Source organism: Dromiciops gliroides, chromosome 1 (genome assembly GCF_019393635.1).
Source record: "Dromiciops gliroides isolate mDroGli1 chromosome 1, mDroGli1.pri, whole genome shotgun sequence".
NCBI classification, from domain to species: domain Eukaryota; kingdom Metazoa; phylum Chordata; class Mammalia; order Microbiotheria; family Microbiotheriidae; genus Dromiciops; species Dromiciops gliroides.
In genome coordinates, this window is record NC_057861.1 from 302323676 (window position 1) to 302341717 (window position 18042).

General features: G+C 36.0%; 1 pseudogene; it reads right to left on the reverse strand.

The window, feature by feature from the left end:
- Positions 1 to 911: 911 nt before the first annotated feature.
- LOC122736917 lies at positions 912 to 11138 on the reverse strand (annotated as a pseudogene).
- Positions 11139 to 18042: the final 6904 nt, after the last annotated feature.

Genomic DNA, 18042 nt, shown 5'->3' on the forward strand with positions numbered 1-18042 from the left:
TGCAAAAAAACCCCAAAAACAAACAAAAAAAACCACTAACCAAACCTTCATTAGAATGTAAGCTCCTTTAGGGCAGGGACTTTCTTTTGTATTTGTAGCCCAGAGTTTGGCCCAGTGCTTAGGCACATAGTCAGCCCTTAAGAAATACTTTTTCTTTCAGTCATTCATTCTCTTCTATAAAATGGTGATGACAATGCCTGTACTCCAGACCTCACTGTTCCTTTGCCATTCCAATAAGATAATTTTGTAAATCACTTTGCAAAGATGAGCACAATATTTAAATATCAATCATTGTTGTGCAATTAGGAGAGAGATGCTGATGTTTTTATTTGGAAAATATCTCACAGATGCCATTTGTACAAATGGATGATAACAAAGAGTGCACCTCTTTAGAATATCACTTCTTTATACCTGTGCACTCTACTTGATATTCTACTGACTGGTTACATATTCTACAATGTCCCCTTTCTACCCCCATAGAAGTTCTTAAGGTAGGGATTGTTGAGCTTTTGTTCTTGTGGCCCAAGTGCCCCTAATGCCATGCACATAGCAGGCACCCAGTCAATATTTATTGAATTTAAATCTCCACTATCCCATCTAAAGCAAATAATTCTCTAGTTCTGAAAGTTACAGAGCAGAATTGGATTCTGAGAGGCCATCCTCGACAACAATACCTGATTCATTTCAACAAAACATTCACAGCTTTGGGACAAAGATAAATACAGAAATGGATATGTGTGGAATTTCATCACTTTGATCAGCAAATAAATTGAAGTTAGGAAAGACAATGTTAAAATGTGTTTCTGAACAGTAATTTTATTAGGAAAATTCAATATAGGAAATAACCCATGAATTTACAATTCAAATTTACAAATTGGGTCTTCTTTACTTAATTTGCACTTCCAGACATTTTATGGAGAAGTAAATCTACCAAAAAATAAGATGTTTCCTGAGAGATTGTGACGGATGAAAAATAGGAATGGATGGTCAGCAGTAAATTCTATATGGGACTTCAACATGTAAAACGTTGCAATGGCTGCAGTGGCAGCTGCTGCCTCAGTGCCCTCTTCATTCACTTCCACAAAAGACTTGTGGACAGTCTTGGAGATAAAGAGATCTCTGTTTGCTGACATTCCTGACAGATCAGCCTTACCACTGCTAAACAGATCACACAGACCCATTTGTGCTAAATCTGAATTGAGGTCATAGGTGTTTTCCATCTTGAATTTGGGCAGACGTACATGAACATCAGTGATACCCATATTATCATGATGTGTCCATTCTGTCAACTTCTCCATAGTGAGTTGCTTTTCAATCTGAAATTAGAAAGAAGGAGAGAAGACAGAACTTTAACAACTGGATTGCATTTATTGATGAGATAGGTGAATTGACAAAATGTTTACAATTATTATAACTTATATGAATGAACTGGTGAGAAGTCACTTCATTCTTTTCCTTCCATTTCCAATCCCACCCCCAACACTGATACCTTTATGAGAACTATGTTCTTATCTAGCAGGTTGGCTGGGTATGACAGAACAAAGATGAATTTCCCTTACTAGTAGTCCAACTGAGGTCATATGATCTGTACACTCGACCAATATTTACTGAGCTCTTATCATGTCCAAATTCCTGTACTTGTGGTTATAAAGCCTATGTTCACAGAATTAGTGTTTCAAGTGAGAAGGCTCCTTAGAAATCACCCAGTCCAAAGCCTCATTTTAAATATAAGGAAATGGAAATGCTAAAGCAATAACTGACTTCTTGTATATATATATATATATATATATATATATATATATATATATCGACTGCCTTCCCAGTAAGAAAATGTTACTTAAGAATAGCAACCATTTCTTTTTTCTGGATTTTTCTCTACATCCCTAGGGCTTGAACACAGTCCCTGGCACAAAGTAAATGCTTAATAAATGATTACTGATTGCTTATGCAAGGAGACATGCTAGCAAGGAGCAAAACTAGGTTCTGGGATACCAATTCCATTGATTTTTCTTCCATACCAGGCCTCAGGCCTGATCTGTGGAGGAATAAACTTAAAGGAATGGAAGAATCTTCTTCCTCTGCTTGTCACTGAGTTCAATCCCATGGCTTGTCACTTAAAAGATATCATGTGATGGCTTGAACTTTGCCAGAGGAAAAAAATAACCATTATCTTCACTGGCATCACCCCACTTTGAAACATTTTTTTCCTCTTTCTTTGTTTTTCTGTTTACCTAAATTCAGAGGGTATTGCAGCTGTGTCTCTGTCTCTCTGTATGAAGTTCTAATAACAAAAATTTCAAAATCAATAAATGGAACTGAGCCCATTTGCTTTAGGCTCTTTCTAAAACCATAAAGCTTAAATGTGTCAACTTAAAAGTAAATCTGTAAGCACAGCTCAAGAGCCTTTGAATTACTGGATACATCTTATAGACAAGTTTCTCTTATTGGGTAACTCTGGTAGCAACTTCAAGAGAGCTGTGAGTAAGAGTAAATATGTTCATAGGGCAGCTAGGTAGAGCACCCAGCTTGGAATCAGAAAGACTCATCTTTCTGGGTTCAAATCTAGTCAAGTGTGACCCTGGGCAAGTCACTTAACCATGTTTGCCTCAGTTTCCTCATCTGTAAAATGAGTTAGAAAAGAAAATGGCAAACTACTCCAGGATCTTTGTCAAGAAAATCTGAAATGGGGTCATGAAGAGTCAGACACAACAGACAATGACTAAACAACAACAACAACAAAAATATGTTCATGGAGTCTCATTGATTTTACTTATAGTGTGAAGAAATCTGCTTTTGCCCTACAAGCTGGAGTTTAGTGCTATGTGAAAAATCACCATGTCCAAAGAAAGATTATTGACATCCAAAGTGTCTAAGGTACCTCTTGCAGGCCAGTAGAATCATCCTCAATATCATTTGGCAGCAGAATGATCATGCTCAGGTCTTTGTCCTTGTAAGGAAGTTCTAGTACTTGGCACTTGAGAGCCTCGATGTAACCATAGCGCAGTTTCTTTTTCTGATACATCATTTTCACGGATTTTTTTTTCTCTCTGAATATTCAGAAACATGGAAAAAAGGCAACCCAGAATAACATATGAAGAATTGTTTTAAAAAGCGCACACACACACCCATACACACACACACACACACATACAAACACACACACAAACACATTATCCTTTGTAAAAAAAGGCTATTTATTATACTCCTCCCCCCTTTACCTTGGTTAATCTAAATGGTGCATCTGTAGTATGTGCTTCATCAAATTTTTCTTCCCAATTTCCTTTAAAATAGATGGCATTCACCAGCACAAGTTTAGTCAGGCTGTCTACTGTACCTGAAGCCAACAGCTCTGGAATTTTACCTGAAAAGTGAGTGAGGTGATTTATTAATTCATATATAAAAGTACCAAATTTAAACTAATCAAAACTGTAATAATTTGAGCAATACTTGACTTTTGACTTTTAGCATGTGTGAACCAATCCCATACACGTATGAAGAGCAGTACATTAGAAAAGCCGTGTCTAGAATGCTTACATACTAACTCAGAAAATGGGATATACAACCACAAAGAGAGGAAGTCAAATGCAACACAAATCCATAGCCAACAGAATAGAACTAGCAAGTCCAATTGGCTCTAGACATTTGTCCATTAACAATGGACCTGACACTACAGGTAGCAATTATTCATTTAAATTAAAATCATTTCTTGACAGAGTTCTGGTTGGTTTTTTTTTGTTTTGGTTTGGGTTTTTTTTTTTGGTTTTGGGGGGGTTTTGTGGGGCAATGAGGGTTAAGTGACTTGCCCAGGTTCACACAGCTAGTAAGTGTCAAGTGTCTGAGGCCATATTTGAACTCAGGTCCTTCTGAATCCAGGACCAGTACTTCATCCGCTGTACCACCTAACTGTCCCAACAGAGTTCTTTTAATTCACTAGTCAATCACCTCTTCATGTGTATGTAATAGGATACTGAGAATCTGAAAGGCTTTTATTTTACCTCCAAAAGGCAATTTTTTTTTCCTACATAAACAGAGTATGTGGTCAAGGAGTGATTGTAATTTAAAGAATTTTTATGATATATTTTAGGCATTTATTCTCCTGGCAAAATCTAGCAATTTATGGAGATGTATTATTTCTTTCTGGAGTCTAAAATCCCATTGAGGACACCAGGAAAGCAATATTATAAAGCAATACAGACTCTGAAAAAGTCAATGCATACACTCTATTTAGACTCAAGAAGACCCATAATATTCATATTGATGAGTTACAAAAAAATGTTAACTTAAGAGTTTTGAAGTCATTTGAAGCCACACTATCTAGAATGTTCTCAAAAACTTGATTCTTATAATTCAACATCTAATACTGGTTTTGATCCTAAAGATTATCTATTGGGAAGGAAAATATCATTCAGACAATCTCATCAAATGATCTGGTCTGACCACAGCCAAAGAGATGATGATTAAATTTATTACCTTTCATCATTGACCGTAACATGTAATTTATAGGATCCTAATATCATAAATGAGAGCTCAAAGGGACTTTACAAAATATTGAATCCTATTCCCTTATTTTATAGATGAATAAAACTAAAGAGGCTTAAAAATGATGGGAAAAAAGAAGTTAAGTGATGTGACCTACTAGCGTCTGAGGCAAGATTCCAATCCAAGTCTTCTTGACTCCAAATCTAGTTCCATCATTGGAAATTAATAAGATAAACAGGCATATTGCAGATGTCATGGACATGCAAATGATTCCTCCCAAGGAGGCTGAGAAATAAGTCTCATCTTCTTCTGTTTGACAGGCATTAGTTGAAGAACAGAGATGAAAGACTTAGGATAGAGAAAAATAATAAAGTGATAACAGGGAAGAAAGAATACCTGTATTTATGCTACTGAATTGTATATACAGAATATACAAATAGATTTTGTTCCATTTTTACCCAGAGCACTCTTACCTTCTGTTTGCTCTTTGTCCCACTGGTTAATCTTCTGCCTTGCATCTTCTGAAGCATGCTGAAAGTTGCCAACTCAGCACCATACAATTTCTGGGTAGAATTAAAGAATTCCTACAAAAGAGAAAGATTAAATACAGGAATTAGAGCAGTTATAGAAAATCTCCCACAGTATGAGGAAGTGGCAGAGAACTCTATTCCCACAGGTCAATAATATTCTAAAACAGGTAACTGATGTGCTTGTCTCTGGTGCTCCATACAATTCATCAAAAACAAACAAACAAACCAGGAACTCTTCTTAAAGGGTTTATCATTATCAGCTTTTCACAGTGAAAATTATGGAGAGTGTTTACATTCAATTAATCTGCCCCAAGGAGCACTGACAATGGCTTGGGCGAAATATCAAAATATCTTAGTAGCTGTCGTTCTATTTTTGAAATCCGGGTATTTAACTCTCACTAAATGGATTGATTTCAATTGCTCTCCATATGTTGATCTCAATATATTTTTATTGAATCACATTTATCTGAAATTCTTCAAAGAAATTCTCTCATTTATTAAAGTGTGAAAAAAGTATTATTCCTTATTGAGCTGATTCACCAGTATTAAACTATACAGCAATTAAATAATAATCCTGAAAACTATCATTTGCATATATTTTATGATATTTCAGAACAAGGATCATGTCAGTTATACACACACACTAACATATATGCTTATGTGTGAGTCTGTGTACAAACAGTGTCCCAAAAGCCTGAGTGTAATTTAAAACACTATAATATACTATAACTTAAAATGTATAAAACCCAGGGGCAGCTGGTGGCATAGTGGATAAAGCACCAGTCCTGGATTCAGGAGGACCTGAGTTCAAATCAGGCCTTAGACACTTACTAGCTGTGTGACCATGGGCAAGTCACTTAAGCCTCACTGCCCTGCCCCACCCCTAAGAAAGTATAAAAGCTACAAATTTACCCCCCAAATTGAAAAGTTTAATTATTTAAGATTGAAAAATAGTTTTCTTATTAAAATTCAACATAACCACCAGCTTGCTCTATACATCAATGTAGTTAATTTTTTAACTTTGCAAACAAAACAAAACCAAAAAGCACTTTCATCAGCTGCTACTCTGTAACTGAAAGGACTGCATTTGGAACCTAGCCTTGAGACCATCCAAATGATAAAATTTTGATGCAGACACAACAGTTTTGACCACAAGTCTAATGGAGATAGATCAGGTCAACCAACATAGTCAAGCAAGAGAACTGCCTTTATCAATCTTGACTGATATGAGAGAGTGACAGTCATCCTGAAACAGTCAGACATGGCACACATAATAACAAGGTACACTGTCTTGTTAAAATTTAAAAATGTATTCATCAAAATTCACAAAGCTTAAATATGTAAAAGAAATTTAAACAGTTAATCTTTCACATATCCATATACATGTATATGTGTACACACAATGAAATAATTATTAATAACCAATGATTTGGGGAGATCCAGAAGAACCCCATTTTCTAAAGTGTTCATTTCAAAAGTTCAGCCTCTGACTGGATTAATTTTCTTAACAATCTTGTTCAGATCTCACCAAGGTGGGGAAGCCCATTGTGTTCTACTGAGATTTGGGGGGAAATAAAGTCTTTGAATAGATTGTTCCAATTTAGAAGTAAATGACATAATCAAAGCTCATTAGAATAGGTCCAGGAACATCCCTCTTCCAAGGAGCTATAAGCCATGAGCCACCATGAAGGTCTTTGGCATTTGAGAGTTCCACTGACCTCTTTTATGTATAGCATGCTTGCCATATTAATAAAATGAATAAAATACCCAGAAACTATGTCTCCAGAACTTTTTAAATGTCACACATACACACACACACAGTCATACTCCTTTGTCCCCTCAATATCTGCAAACATAATGCATTGCATGTAATAAGTTTCTAGATAAATTTTTCTTGGTTGCATGGTAACATGAATCCCTTTGGTTGTAGGATCTTTTAAGTTTTCTAATGGACATCTAGATCAGAAAATGCTGGAAGGAAATTGGAAGTTTTCTCTTCATATATGCCCCCCAAATATACTTACTGAAAGGAAATTGTATGTGTTCTCTCCAAATAATCGGTTTGCAAGCTTCAGGATGTAAGAAGTTCCACTTTTGTTAATACTAGTGTTTAAGCTCTGAAATCTTGAATGAATTTCATCAAGTTCATCAAAATGAAAGGTCTAAATTGTTTAGAAAAAAGTAAAAGGAATTAAAAATATATATTTTATGAATAGGAAAGCTATTTCTGCTTCCACCAACTTATTTTCCTCTATTTTTAAAATCATTTTTATCATTCTGAAACTCCATTTTATGCATTTTTACTAGAAATCAATCTTAAAAATATGAAAAATGATAGTGAAAATGTACATTGATAGCGGCAGCTAGGTGGCACAATGGATAAAGCACAAGCCCTAGATTCAGGAGGACCTGAGTTCAAATCTGTCCTCAGACACTTGACACTTATTAGCTGTGAGACCCTGGACAAGTTACTAAACCCTCATTGCCCCACAAAAACAAACAAAAGTACATTGATAGAAAACTGAATAATTATAACACAAGAGAATGTTGTTCCAAATTTCCATAAATTTCCACAAATTCATGCAAAATATTAAAAAAAAAAACCTCCTTCCCCTTGTCTTTTCTTTGCAGGATGATATAATTAAATGAACAAAACCTGAATTCTTTACTAATTGTATGCTAATAACTTTTACTTCCCCACACATGTGGTTAAGTATCAGACTTATTATCACTCCATAGAGTCATACATATATAGATAAAGTATTATATACAATTATTTTTACTGAGAAATTATATAATCAGGATTAATGTCATATCCTATATATAGACACAATGATATTGAATATGTTTCTTCCTGTTATTACTCTGATATTAGCAGTAATGAATTTCTTCATCTATCAATATATTCAAATAGTACTCCACATTGTTATTGTTTGTCCTTTGTTCTGGAAGGGGACTATGACATCCAGGGAGATAATGTCATGGCTTACAATGAACTGGATTTAAGTGAGGAAATGCTGTGCAAAGTCACCAGCTTCACTCTGTCCTCCCACTATAAGTTTTTAACATCTAGCAGTCATTATTTCTTTTTCTTTTTCTTTTTTTTAGTCATTATTTCTAAGAAAAGGAGTTGGTTGGTTTTATGAGGATTGGACTGATTCATTGGTTATAAAATGCAATCAACCTAACTATACAGCAGTACAAAGTACATGTTATTCATAGGGAGGTGGACATGGGTGGTTACGTGAATGATTCATAGTTTCTTTTCTTCTTTCCTTTTCTCTCTCTCTGAAAAAACCCCAAACAAACCCTAAACCTCAAACCAGATCTTCCCTAAGCTGTAGTAGTGTTCGTGCCTCTGTGTGTGTGTGTGTTTGTGTAGATGATGTGATTCCACTGGTATAGGGACCTAGAATGGAAACTTCTCAAATTTCTGTATTTCAGAAAGGCAATCTTTCTTTAACTTAGAACCTTGAAGATTTGCCTGAGGCAATGAGAGCTTTAGTGACTTTCCCAACTACACAGCCGTTATATGTGAAATAGGGTTTGAATCCAGGTTTTCTGGACTCTAAGGATAGCCCTTTTGCCACTGTGCCAAATGCTCCCCTTTAAAATATAAAGGATAGGGAGGGGGCAGCTAGGTTGTACATTGGATAGAGCACCAGGCTTGTATTCAGGAAGACTTGAATTCAAATCTGACTTCAGACACACAACACTTACTAGTTGTGTGACCCTGCACAAGTCACTTAACCCTCATTGCCATGTCAAAAAAAAATGTGTGTATGTATGTATAGATATATATAGTTATAGATGTTAGATATAGATATATGTGGTATCATAATCCAAAGGTTGTCATACCGGGGTGGAAGTGGGGATAAGCTCCCACTCTCTAAAATGCTCGAATGGCATGTGTCTCAAATAGCCTCTGACAACCGAAGCCCAACTCCTGGCCTTCCCATGGCGGAACTGTTTCCACTAACAGGAGAAGGGGCAAAGGCAAGTCACTGGCACCTTAAAACCAGGCGCTTCGGGCAGATGGGGCTCATCAGCCTTGGTAGGCAACTTGCCTAGGGGAAGGAAACCCTGATTTTAAACCTTCGCTGCCTTGCGGCTATACCCATATATGGGAAAGGCTTCAGGAGTTAACCCCAAGGAAAAATCAGGAGTCAGAGTCCCTTAGGCAGTTGGATGTTGGACATCACATCCCTCTGGCAACTCCTGCTTCGGCACTGGTGCCAAAGTGTATGGGCTCTGCCTCTCCTTTGGATCCACCAATGTTGCGGAGAGGGAAAACCTGCTGCATGAGCAACAGCTTGTTTTCCATATTGATCCACCAAGGTCAGCACCCTGGAGAGGACACTACAGCTATTCCTCATGGGGTAGATACAACATGGGATGCAGTAGTTACCAGTGATAACTCTGTCCTCATTGTGGCAGGAGCTGCGGCTTCCCGTATCAGACTCACAGTCATACTGTGGTCTGTGGCTCTTCAAGGTGCTGATCCATGGTCATCCGTGACTGGTGGAAGCCTACTACTGGTATCATAATCCCATAAAAGTAAAAACCTTTTATAACATGTGAAGAGAAAATGAATTATTTTTAAAAGTATTAGCTCTAAAGAGGGCAGGATGGTATTGAATAAGTAAAATCTTTGCCTCATACACCCCTTCCCAAGCTGAGCTAATGGGTCTATTTGGGCTATTTGCAAGAATACAAACAAATAAAACTCAGATCATTAATGGTTGTCTTGCCAGCAAGCTAAGAGTTTAATTTTTTTCTTTCTATTTAAATAATCTATTCTCTTTCCTAAGTCTTGATAAAGATGGACCTCACATGTAGTTGTATTTTTCTCATAAAGAAAAAAACAATAAAATGATCTTGTTTATGGCTTAGTATGTTGTATTATAAAAGATGCTTCTGCTTTGGTGCTGGTGGTATTAATATTAGTAGCAGTAGCAATGGCAGTAGTAGTAATGAATACTTACAAATTTATATAGTGCTTTATAGACTTTTATACACATTAATTTGAACCACAGAACAATGCCGAGGTAAGTAATATAAATATGAATATGCCATTTTATATAGAAGTAAACTGAACCTCATATTGGTTAGGTGACTTTCCCAAAGTCTTGCAGCCAACAAGGACTTGGACCTGGGTTTTCTAACAACTCCAAGTTCAGTGAGCTTTCAACTAGAGAAAAGTAAAATCAATGATAGTTTTGAGAATCACCATCTCATAGGTCAGGAGAAATCTAACAAAGTCACTAGTTCATTCCCAGTGACTATGGTCAGAACTATACCCTAATCATCACAGAAATATAGTTAGCTACCTTTTTTTTTTTTTTTGCGGGGCAATGGGGGTTAAGTGACTTGCCCAGGGTCACACAGCTAGTAAGTGTCTGAGGCCAGATTTGAACTCAGGTACTCCTGAATCTAGGGCCGGTGCTTTATCCACTGCGCCACCTAGCTGCCCCGTTAGCTACCATTTTAAAGAAAATTTTCCAGAGAAAAATTTTCATCATCTTCCTCTTGGTGGAATGTCTCCATTTCTTATAATAGTGGTGGCCTGAAAGTTCTTTCTATTCTCTAATCTAAACCATGAAGTTTGATCATTTGTGTGTACGTGTGTGTACATGGCTGTCAGAGCCTACTATATAAGTTGTCCACTGTAACAGTGTATGTTACATTGCCATTTCATCACATGCAAAGCCCATAGAAGCCTATCCTAGGTCAATACATTTCTGCTAGTGGGAAAAGTTTGTCAAATATAAATTAACATTTCAGAGAGGTTGCTTTTTCAATAAATTTGACTTTCTAATTAAGTTACATACATGATAACATAATTTAACTTTTAACAACTCATTGAAAACTGAAAAATTAGTATTAGGTAGTACATACAGCACTGTACTCTTTTTTTCTTTTTTTGTGCTTTCATTTTAATAGAAAAGACTTTTTCCTTACCTTAGACACCTGTGCTGCAGTGTTACCCCTGGCTCCCACAAGTACCATGGCCAGAGCTGTTGAAATGCTAAATGGAGAGATGAAGATGTTTTCTTTTAGATGGGTTTCAACCAACTCCTTGTAGAGCCCAATAGCAAACCGGTTATTCGCCACACTCAGCTGTTCCATTGTTTAAGACTACAACAAAAAATAACATCCAGTAACATGTCTTAGGGGCACACAAACCAACCTGATGTTAGCATTTTCCCCAATTTCTCAGCCTATTCTGACTGGACTGTAGAACCACAAAATCACACCTGAAGCAAGGGAGGGAATTAAACCCTTATATTAAAAAAAAATTAATTAAACCCTTTTAGGCCTTTATGCCTTCTTCCTAATATATAAAATGTACTTTCTTGGAAAAAAGCTGGGAAACCTAACACAAGACTAATGTTCAGTAGAAACCCAATGTCAGGCTCTACTAAAGATGTGGCAATATTCTTTTCTCTAACTGGATTAGTTGTACACAGGTAGATAGATCTATAGTACCTCTACCATAAGTTCTGTCAATGAAATATTACATGTACTCTCATTATCTAAGAGTCAAACTTCCTACCAGACTGCAAGATCCATGAGCTTAGGGGCCATGCTTTGGCCCTTCAATTAAACAGGCATTTATAAAGTGCTTACTTATGTTCAGAGCACTCTGTTACATGCTGGGGATATAGAGGGATAGGAAAGGGGCTAGACCAGTGATTTCAGTAGTATAAGGAAAAAAAGTATCCAGGAAACCCTCTCTACCAAAACAAATGTACCTCCTGTCTAAAGCCCTGAGGGTAGGAGAAGGGAAGAGGAGGAAGGAGAATTGTAAGTAGTACTACCACTACTGATATAGAACTTTTAGTGCTAAGCAGTATTTGAGGTTTGCAAAGCATTTTAAAGATAATATTTCCTTTCATCTGGGAGGTAGGTTGCTAAGATTACCCCCTTTTTCCAGATGAGAAAATTGAGGCAAATAAGGACTCATTTGAACTCAGACCTCCCATGTCCCAAAGACAGTATATATCAGAGGAAAAGCAAAAAATCAAGACATCTGCAAATTTGGAGCTAAGTGCCTTTTCTCACACTGTAGCTGGTCTGCAAATGTTTCCTGAATTGTCATTGCACTTGGCGCACCTCAGGATCCACACAGATTTTTTTTTTAATGTACTTTTATCAGTTAACAAAAACCTATCTATTCTTCCTCCTTCACCCAACTGAAAAACCCTTGTGATATTCTTGGTCAAACAAAACAAATTCCCTCAATGGCCAAGCCCTACCCCAAAGGCCCCCAAAAAGTAGGGTACTAATTTCTGAGCACTAACATTTGGGAGCAAAGTACTTTAGGGTTCTACACCTATACGTATTGCATTTGCCCCAACTTTTCAAAACAACAACAAAAAAACCAAGTGGATTCGAAAACCAGGAAGAACTGATCCCTATTGGTTCCAGGGTAAAGCTGCAAAGAGGGAGGGCTGAAAAGAACTCATAGTCCATCAACAGTTTGAGGTCTCAGGGCTCTTCCAGAGTGATTCCCCTCGCTACTCTCCACCCCAGACATAGGTCAGGATCCCAAACATTGAGACTAAAACCCACTGATCTGTAACTCAATTTGCTCCTTGGAGAAAACAGCAGTTTCTGAAGTTTCCTCGTTCCCCTTCTCTCCCAGTGAGGAAAGTGAACCTCTCGAGGCTTAGAGGCGTTTCTAAGGTTCTGGAGTATCACTTCCTCCTCTTGGGTCCTGGAGAACCACCCCCTAGCCCAGCTTCCTGCCTGTAAGAGGATCTCGGGATCCTCCTGGGCTGTGGGCCCAAGGTAGGAGGGACCACGGCCCCAACCCAAAGGATCCCGTAATTGGGTTGCGGGCTTGGTGCTCTGAACGCGGGGAGGGGGTGTGTGGGTGGGGGGAATTCCTGCTTCTTGCTTCCTTGCCAATCGCTGCCTCCGCAGCTCCGCTCGCATCTCGATCTGTGAGCTTGATTGTATGTAGATGGCACCCGGGAAGTCCTTTCCTGAACTGTGGGAGCCTTCCCGAAAGGAGCGGTCTTCCGTCCCTTGCACCGGCTAAATCAAGTCAGAAGTCCGGCTTGGAGGAAGTCTAAAGGCTCCAGCGGTCCCAGGTGTTACATCACTTACTATAGTATGTTGTATACCTAATCTATTCCACTGATTCTCAAATTTATTTCTTAACCAGTACTAGATTGTTTTGATGATGTCACTTTATAATACAGTTTGAGACCTAGTATAGGTAGGCCACCTTCCTTGGCTTTTTTTTTTCATTAATTTCCTTAATATTCTTGACCTATTGTTTTTGTTTTTGTTTTTTTAATTTTTTTTTAGTGAGGCAATTGGGGTTAAGTGACTTGCCCAGGGTCACACAGCTAGTAAGTGTTAAGTGTCTGAGGTCGGATTTGAACTCAGGTACTCCTGAATCCAGGGCCGGTGCTCTATCCACTGCACCACCTAGCTGCCCCTGACCTATTGTTTTTACAGAATAATTTATTATGGTATTAAAGCTCTAAAAAATATTTTTTTGTAATTTGATTGTTATGGCACTGAATAAGTAAGTTCATTTAGGTAGAATTGTCATTTTTATTGTATTGCCTCAGCCTACCCATGAACAATTAATATTTTCCAAAGATATAGATCTGACTTTATTTCTGTAAAATGTATATTGTAATTGTGTTCATATAATTTCTTGGTTTTTCTTGGCAGGTAGACTGGCAAGTATCTTAAATTGTCTAGAGTTATTTTAAAAGGAATTTCTCTTTGTACGTCTTGCTGCTGGACTTTGTTGGTAATATATAGCATTGCTAATGATTTATGTGGGTTTATTTTATATCCTCCAACTTTGCCAAAGTTAATTTCAGCTAGTTATATATTTCCATTATTTTAACTGGTTTTTTGTTGATTCTTTAGGATTCTCTAAGTATACAATTATATCATCTGCAAAGAATGATAGTTTTGTTTCCTTATTGCCTATTCTAATTCCTTCAATTTCTTTTTCTTATCTTATTGCTTTAGCTAACATTTTTAGTATGATAGTAGTGATAATTGGCATCCTTGCTTCATCCCTGATCCTACTGGGAAGGCTTTTAGCTTATCCCATTATAGATAATGCTTGCTGATGGTTTCAGATAGATTCCACTTTTCATTGTAAGGAAAAGTCCATTGATTTTTTTATGCCCTCTAGTGGTTTTAAATAGGAATAGGTGTTGCATTTTTGTCACAAGCTTTTTCTGCAACTATTGAAACAAATAGATGATTTCTGTTGGTTTTGTTATTGATATCCTCTATTATGCTGATAGTTTTCCTCATATTGAACCAACCATGCATCCCAGGTATAAATCTTACCTGGTCATAAAATATGATCCTCTTGATAATTGCTGTAATCTACTTGCATGTATTTTATTTAATTTTTTTTGCATTGATGTTCATTAGGGAAATTGGTTTTTAGTTTTCTATCTCTACTTTTTTTCTTCCTAGTTTTAGCTATCAGCACATTGTTTGAGTCATAAAAAGAAATCTATTAAAAGTCCTCCACCTATTTTTCCAAATAGTTTTAGATATTGGGATAAATTGTTTTTCAAATATTTAGTAGAATTCAATTGTTAATTCATCTGGCCCTGGGGACTTTTTCTTAGGGAGTTCATTGATGATGTGTTCATTTGCTTAGTCTAAATATTCTACTTCCCCTTCAGTTAATCTGGGCAATTAATATTTTTGTAAATATTCATCTGTTTCACTTAAAGTGTCACATTTATTGGCATATAATTTGGCAGAATAACATAATGATTTCTTTAATTTCTTCTTCATTGGTGGTGAATTTCTTTCTTTCATTTTTGATGCTGGTAATTTGGTTTTTTCTTTCTTTTTTTAAATCAAATTAACCAAAAGTTTATCTATTTCCTTTAGTTTTCTTGATTAGTTCAATGGTTTTCTTACTTTCAATTTTCCTACTCTCTCCTTTGATTTTCAGGATATCCAATTTCATGTTTAATTAGAGATTTTTAATTTATTCTTTTTTATTTTTTTATTTGCATACTGAATTCATTCATCTGCTCTTTCTCTATTGTATCTATTTAAGTGTTTAGAGATATAAATTTCCCACCAAGTATTGTTTTGGCTATATCCCATAGATATTGGCATGCTATCTGAATCTTGTCATCCTCTTTAATGAAATTATTGTTTCTCTGATTTGTACCTTGACCCACTTTTTCTTTAAAATTAATTAGAAATTAAAGAATCTAATCCTAAACTATCTTTCCATGACCCTTTATGGAATGTATTTTAATGAAGTATTATCTGAATAGAATGCATTTAATATTTCTGCTTTTCTGCATTTCATTGTATAGTTTTTGTGCCCTGATATATGGTCACTTTTTGTGTAAGTGCCATATATTGCTGAGAAAAGGTATATTCCTTTCTGTTTCCATTTAGTTTTCTTCAGATGTCTATCATTTCTAACTTTTTCTAAAATTCTATTCACCCCCTTAACTTCTTTCTTGTTTATTTTTAGTTAGATTTATCTAATTATGAGAGGGAAAAGTTGAGGTCCCCCACTAATATAGTTTTACTGTCTATTTCTTCTTGTAACTCTTTTAATGTCTCCTTTAAAAATGTAGATGCTATACAATTTAGTGCATATATGTTTATTATTGCTATCACTTTATCATCTGTGGTGCCTTTTAGCAAGATATACTTTCCTTCCTTATCTCTTTTAATTAGATCTATTTTTGCTTTTGCTTTGTCTAAGATCATGATCCTTACCTCTGCTTTTTCTTTTTTACTTCAGCTGAAGCATAATAAACTCTTCTCCAGCCTTTTACATTTGCTCTGTGTGTCTCTCTGCTTCGAATGTGTGTTTTTTCTAACTATATATTGCAGAATTTTGATTTTTAATTCCTTCTGTTATTCACTTCTATCAACCAGACCTCTAATGTGTCCTTTAACCTGTGGATGGCCAAAGGTGAACCAAGCATGTTAGAGACAGGAGAGTGAAGAATCAAACAGAAATTTAATTTCGAAGTGAGTAAAAATGCTTGCAAGAAAGGAGGGGCTATGGACACATGTGTTTCAGCCCCACCCATACTAGGAGGACATGATGCAGTATGGAGAGATATCACTACTTGTACCAATGGCTATGCAGTGAGCTGTAGCACTGACTATGAGGGATAATAGTGACAAGTTTGATTCATAGCCCTTTTATCCTTTAATGTAGAAGCTGCTAAATGCTGTGTATTTCTGACTGTGGCTCTATAGTATTTGAATCATTTCTTTCTGACTGATTGAAATGTTTTTTTTTTCCTTGACCTGGGAGCTCTGGAATTTAGCTATCATAATTCTGGGAGTTTTCATTTTGGAATCTCTTTCAGGAGGTGGTTGATAGATTCTTTCAATTTATATTTTACCCATGGAGTCTAGGATATCAGGGCAGTTTTCCTTAATAATTTCTTAAAATATGATGTCTGGTGCTGTGAAAACTGTAAAACAGTATAGCAAAAACTAGGTAGAGACCAACATCTCACACTGTATACTAACATAAGGTCAAGATGGATACATGATTTAGACAGAAACGATTCCATGCTCTCTTCATTTGCATATGGTATCATCCTTTATCTGTCAGATTTATGGGCAGAGGAAGAATTTAGGACCAAAGAAGATATAGAGAGCAAAACAAAATGCAAAATAGATGATTTTGATTATATAAAATTTTAAAAAGTTTTGAACAAACAAAACTAATGTAACCAAGATCAAAAGGGAAACAGAAAACTGGGAAAGAATTTTTGAAACAAATATCTCTGATAAAGGCCTCATTTCTCAATTATATAAAGAACAAAGTCAAACATACAAATACAAGTAATTCCCCAATTCATAAATGGCCAAAGGATTTGAACAGGTAGTTTTCAGACAAATAAATCAAAGCTATTTCTGTCACATAAAAAAATGTTCTACATCACTATCGATCAGAAAAATTAAAACAACTCTGTAGTATCATCTCACACTATCAGAGTGGCAATATAACAAAAATAAAAAATATTGGATATTGGAAGGGATATGGGAAAGTTGGAAAACTAATCCACTGTTGGTGGAGTTGTGAAAAGATCCAACTAAAGATCCATTCTGGAGAGCAATTTGGAACTAGACCCAAAGGGTAAGAGAATTGTGCATACCCTTTGAGATATAAACCTAGCAGTGGTATTGCTGGATCAAAGACATCCTCAGAAAGAGAAGAAGACTTATTTGTAGAAAAATATTTATAGCAGCTCTTTTTGTGGTGGCTAAGAATTGGAAATTAAAGGAATGCCAATCAGTTGGGGAATGGCTAAACAAGCTACAGTATATGATGGTGATGGAATACTATTGTGCTATTAGAAATTACAAGCAGTATGATTTCAGAAAGGCCTGGAAAGACTTGTATGAACTGATATATAGTGAAGTGAGCAGAACGAAGACTACATTGTGCACAGAGACAGCAATATTGTTTGATGAATGACTTAACTATTCTCAACAATACAATGATCCAAGACAATCCCAAAGGACTATTGATGAAACATACTATCCACCTCCAAAGAAAGAATTTATATTGATGGAACACAGACTGAAGCATGCTATTTTTCACTTGTTTTTAATTTTTCCTTTATTCAGGTTTTCTTGTACAAAATGATTAATATAGTAATGTTTTACAGAATCACACATGTATAACCTATATCTGATTGCTTAACACCTCAAGGAGGGGAAGGGGAAGGTGAAGGAGGGATAAAAATTGGAACTCAAAACTATAAATACAAAGGTTTATAATTTTTTAAATATGTCCAGACACTTTTTTTGATCATAGTTTTCAGGGAATCCAATAATTCTTAAATTACTTCTACTCAACCTATTTCCCAGGTCAACTTTTCTTCCAATGACATATTTCACATTTTTCCTATTTGTTTTTCATTCTTTTGATTTTGTTTGTTTCTTGCTGTCTCATGAAGTGATTAGCTTCCACTTGCCCAATTCTAATTTTTAAGGAATTTTTTTTTTCAGTGACTTTTATGTTAAAGGTGGG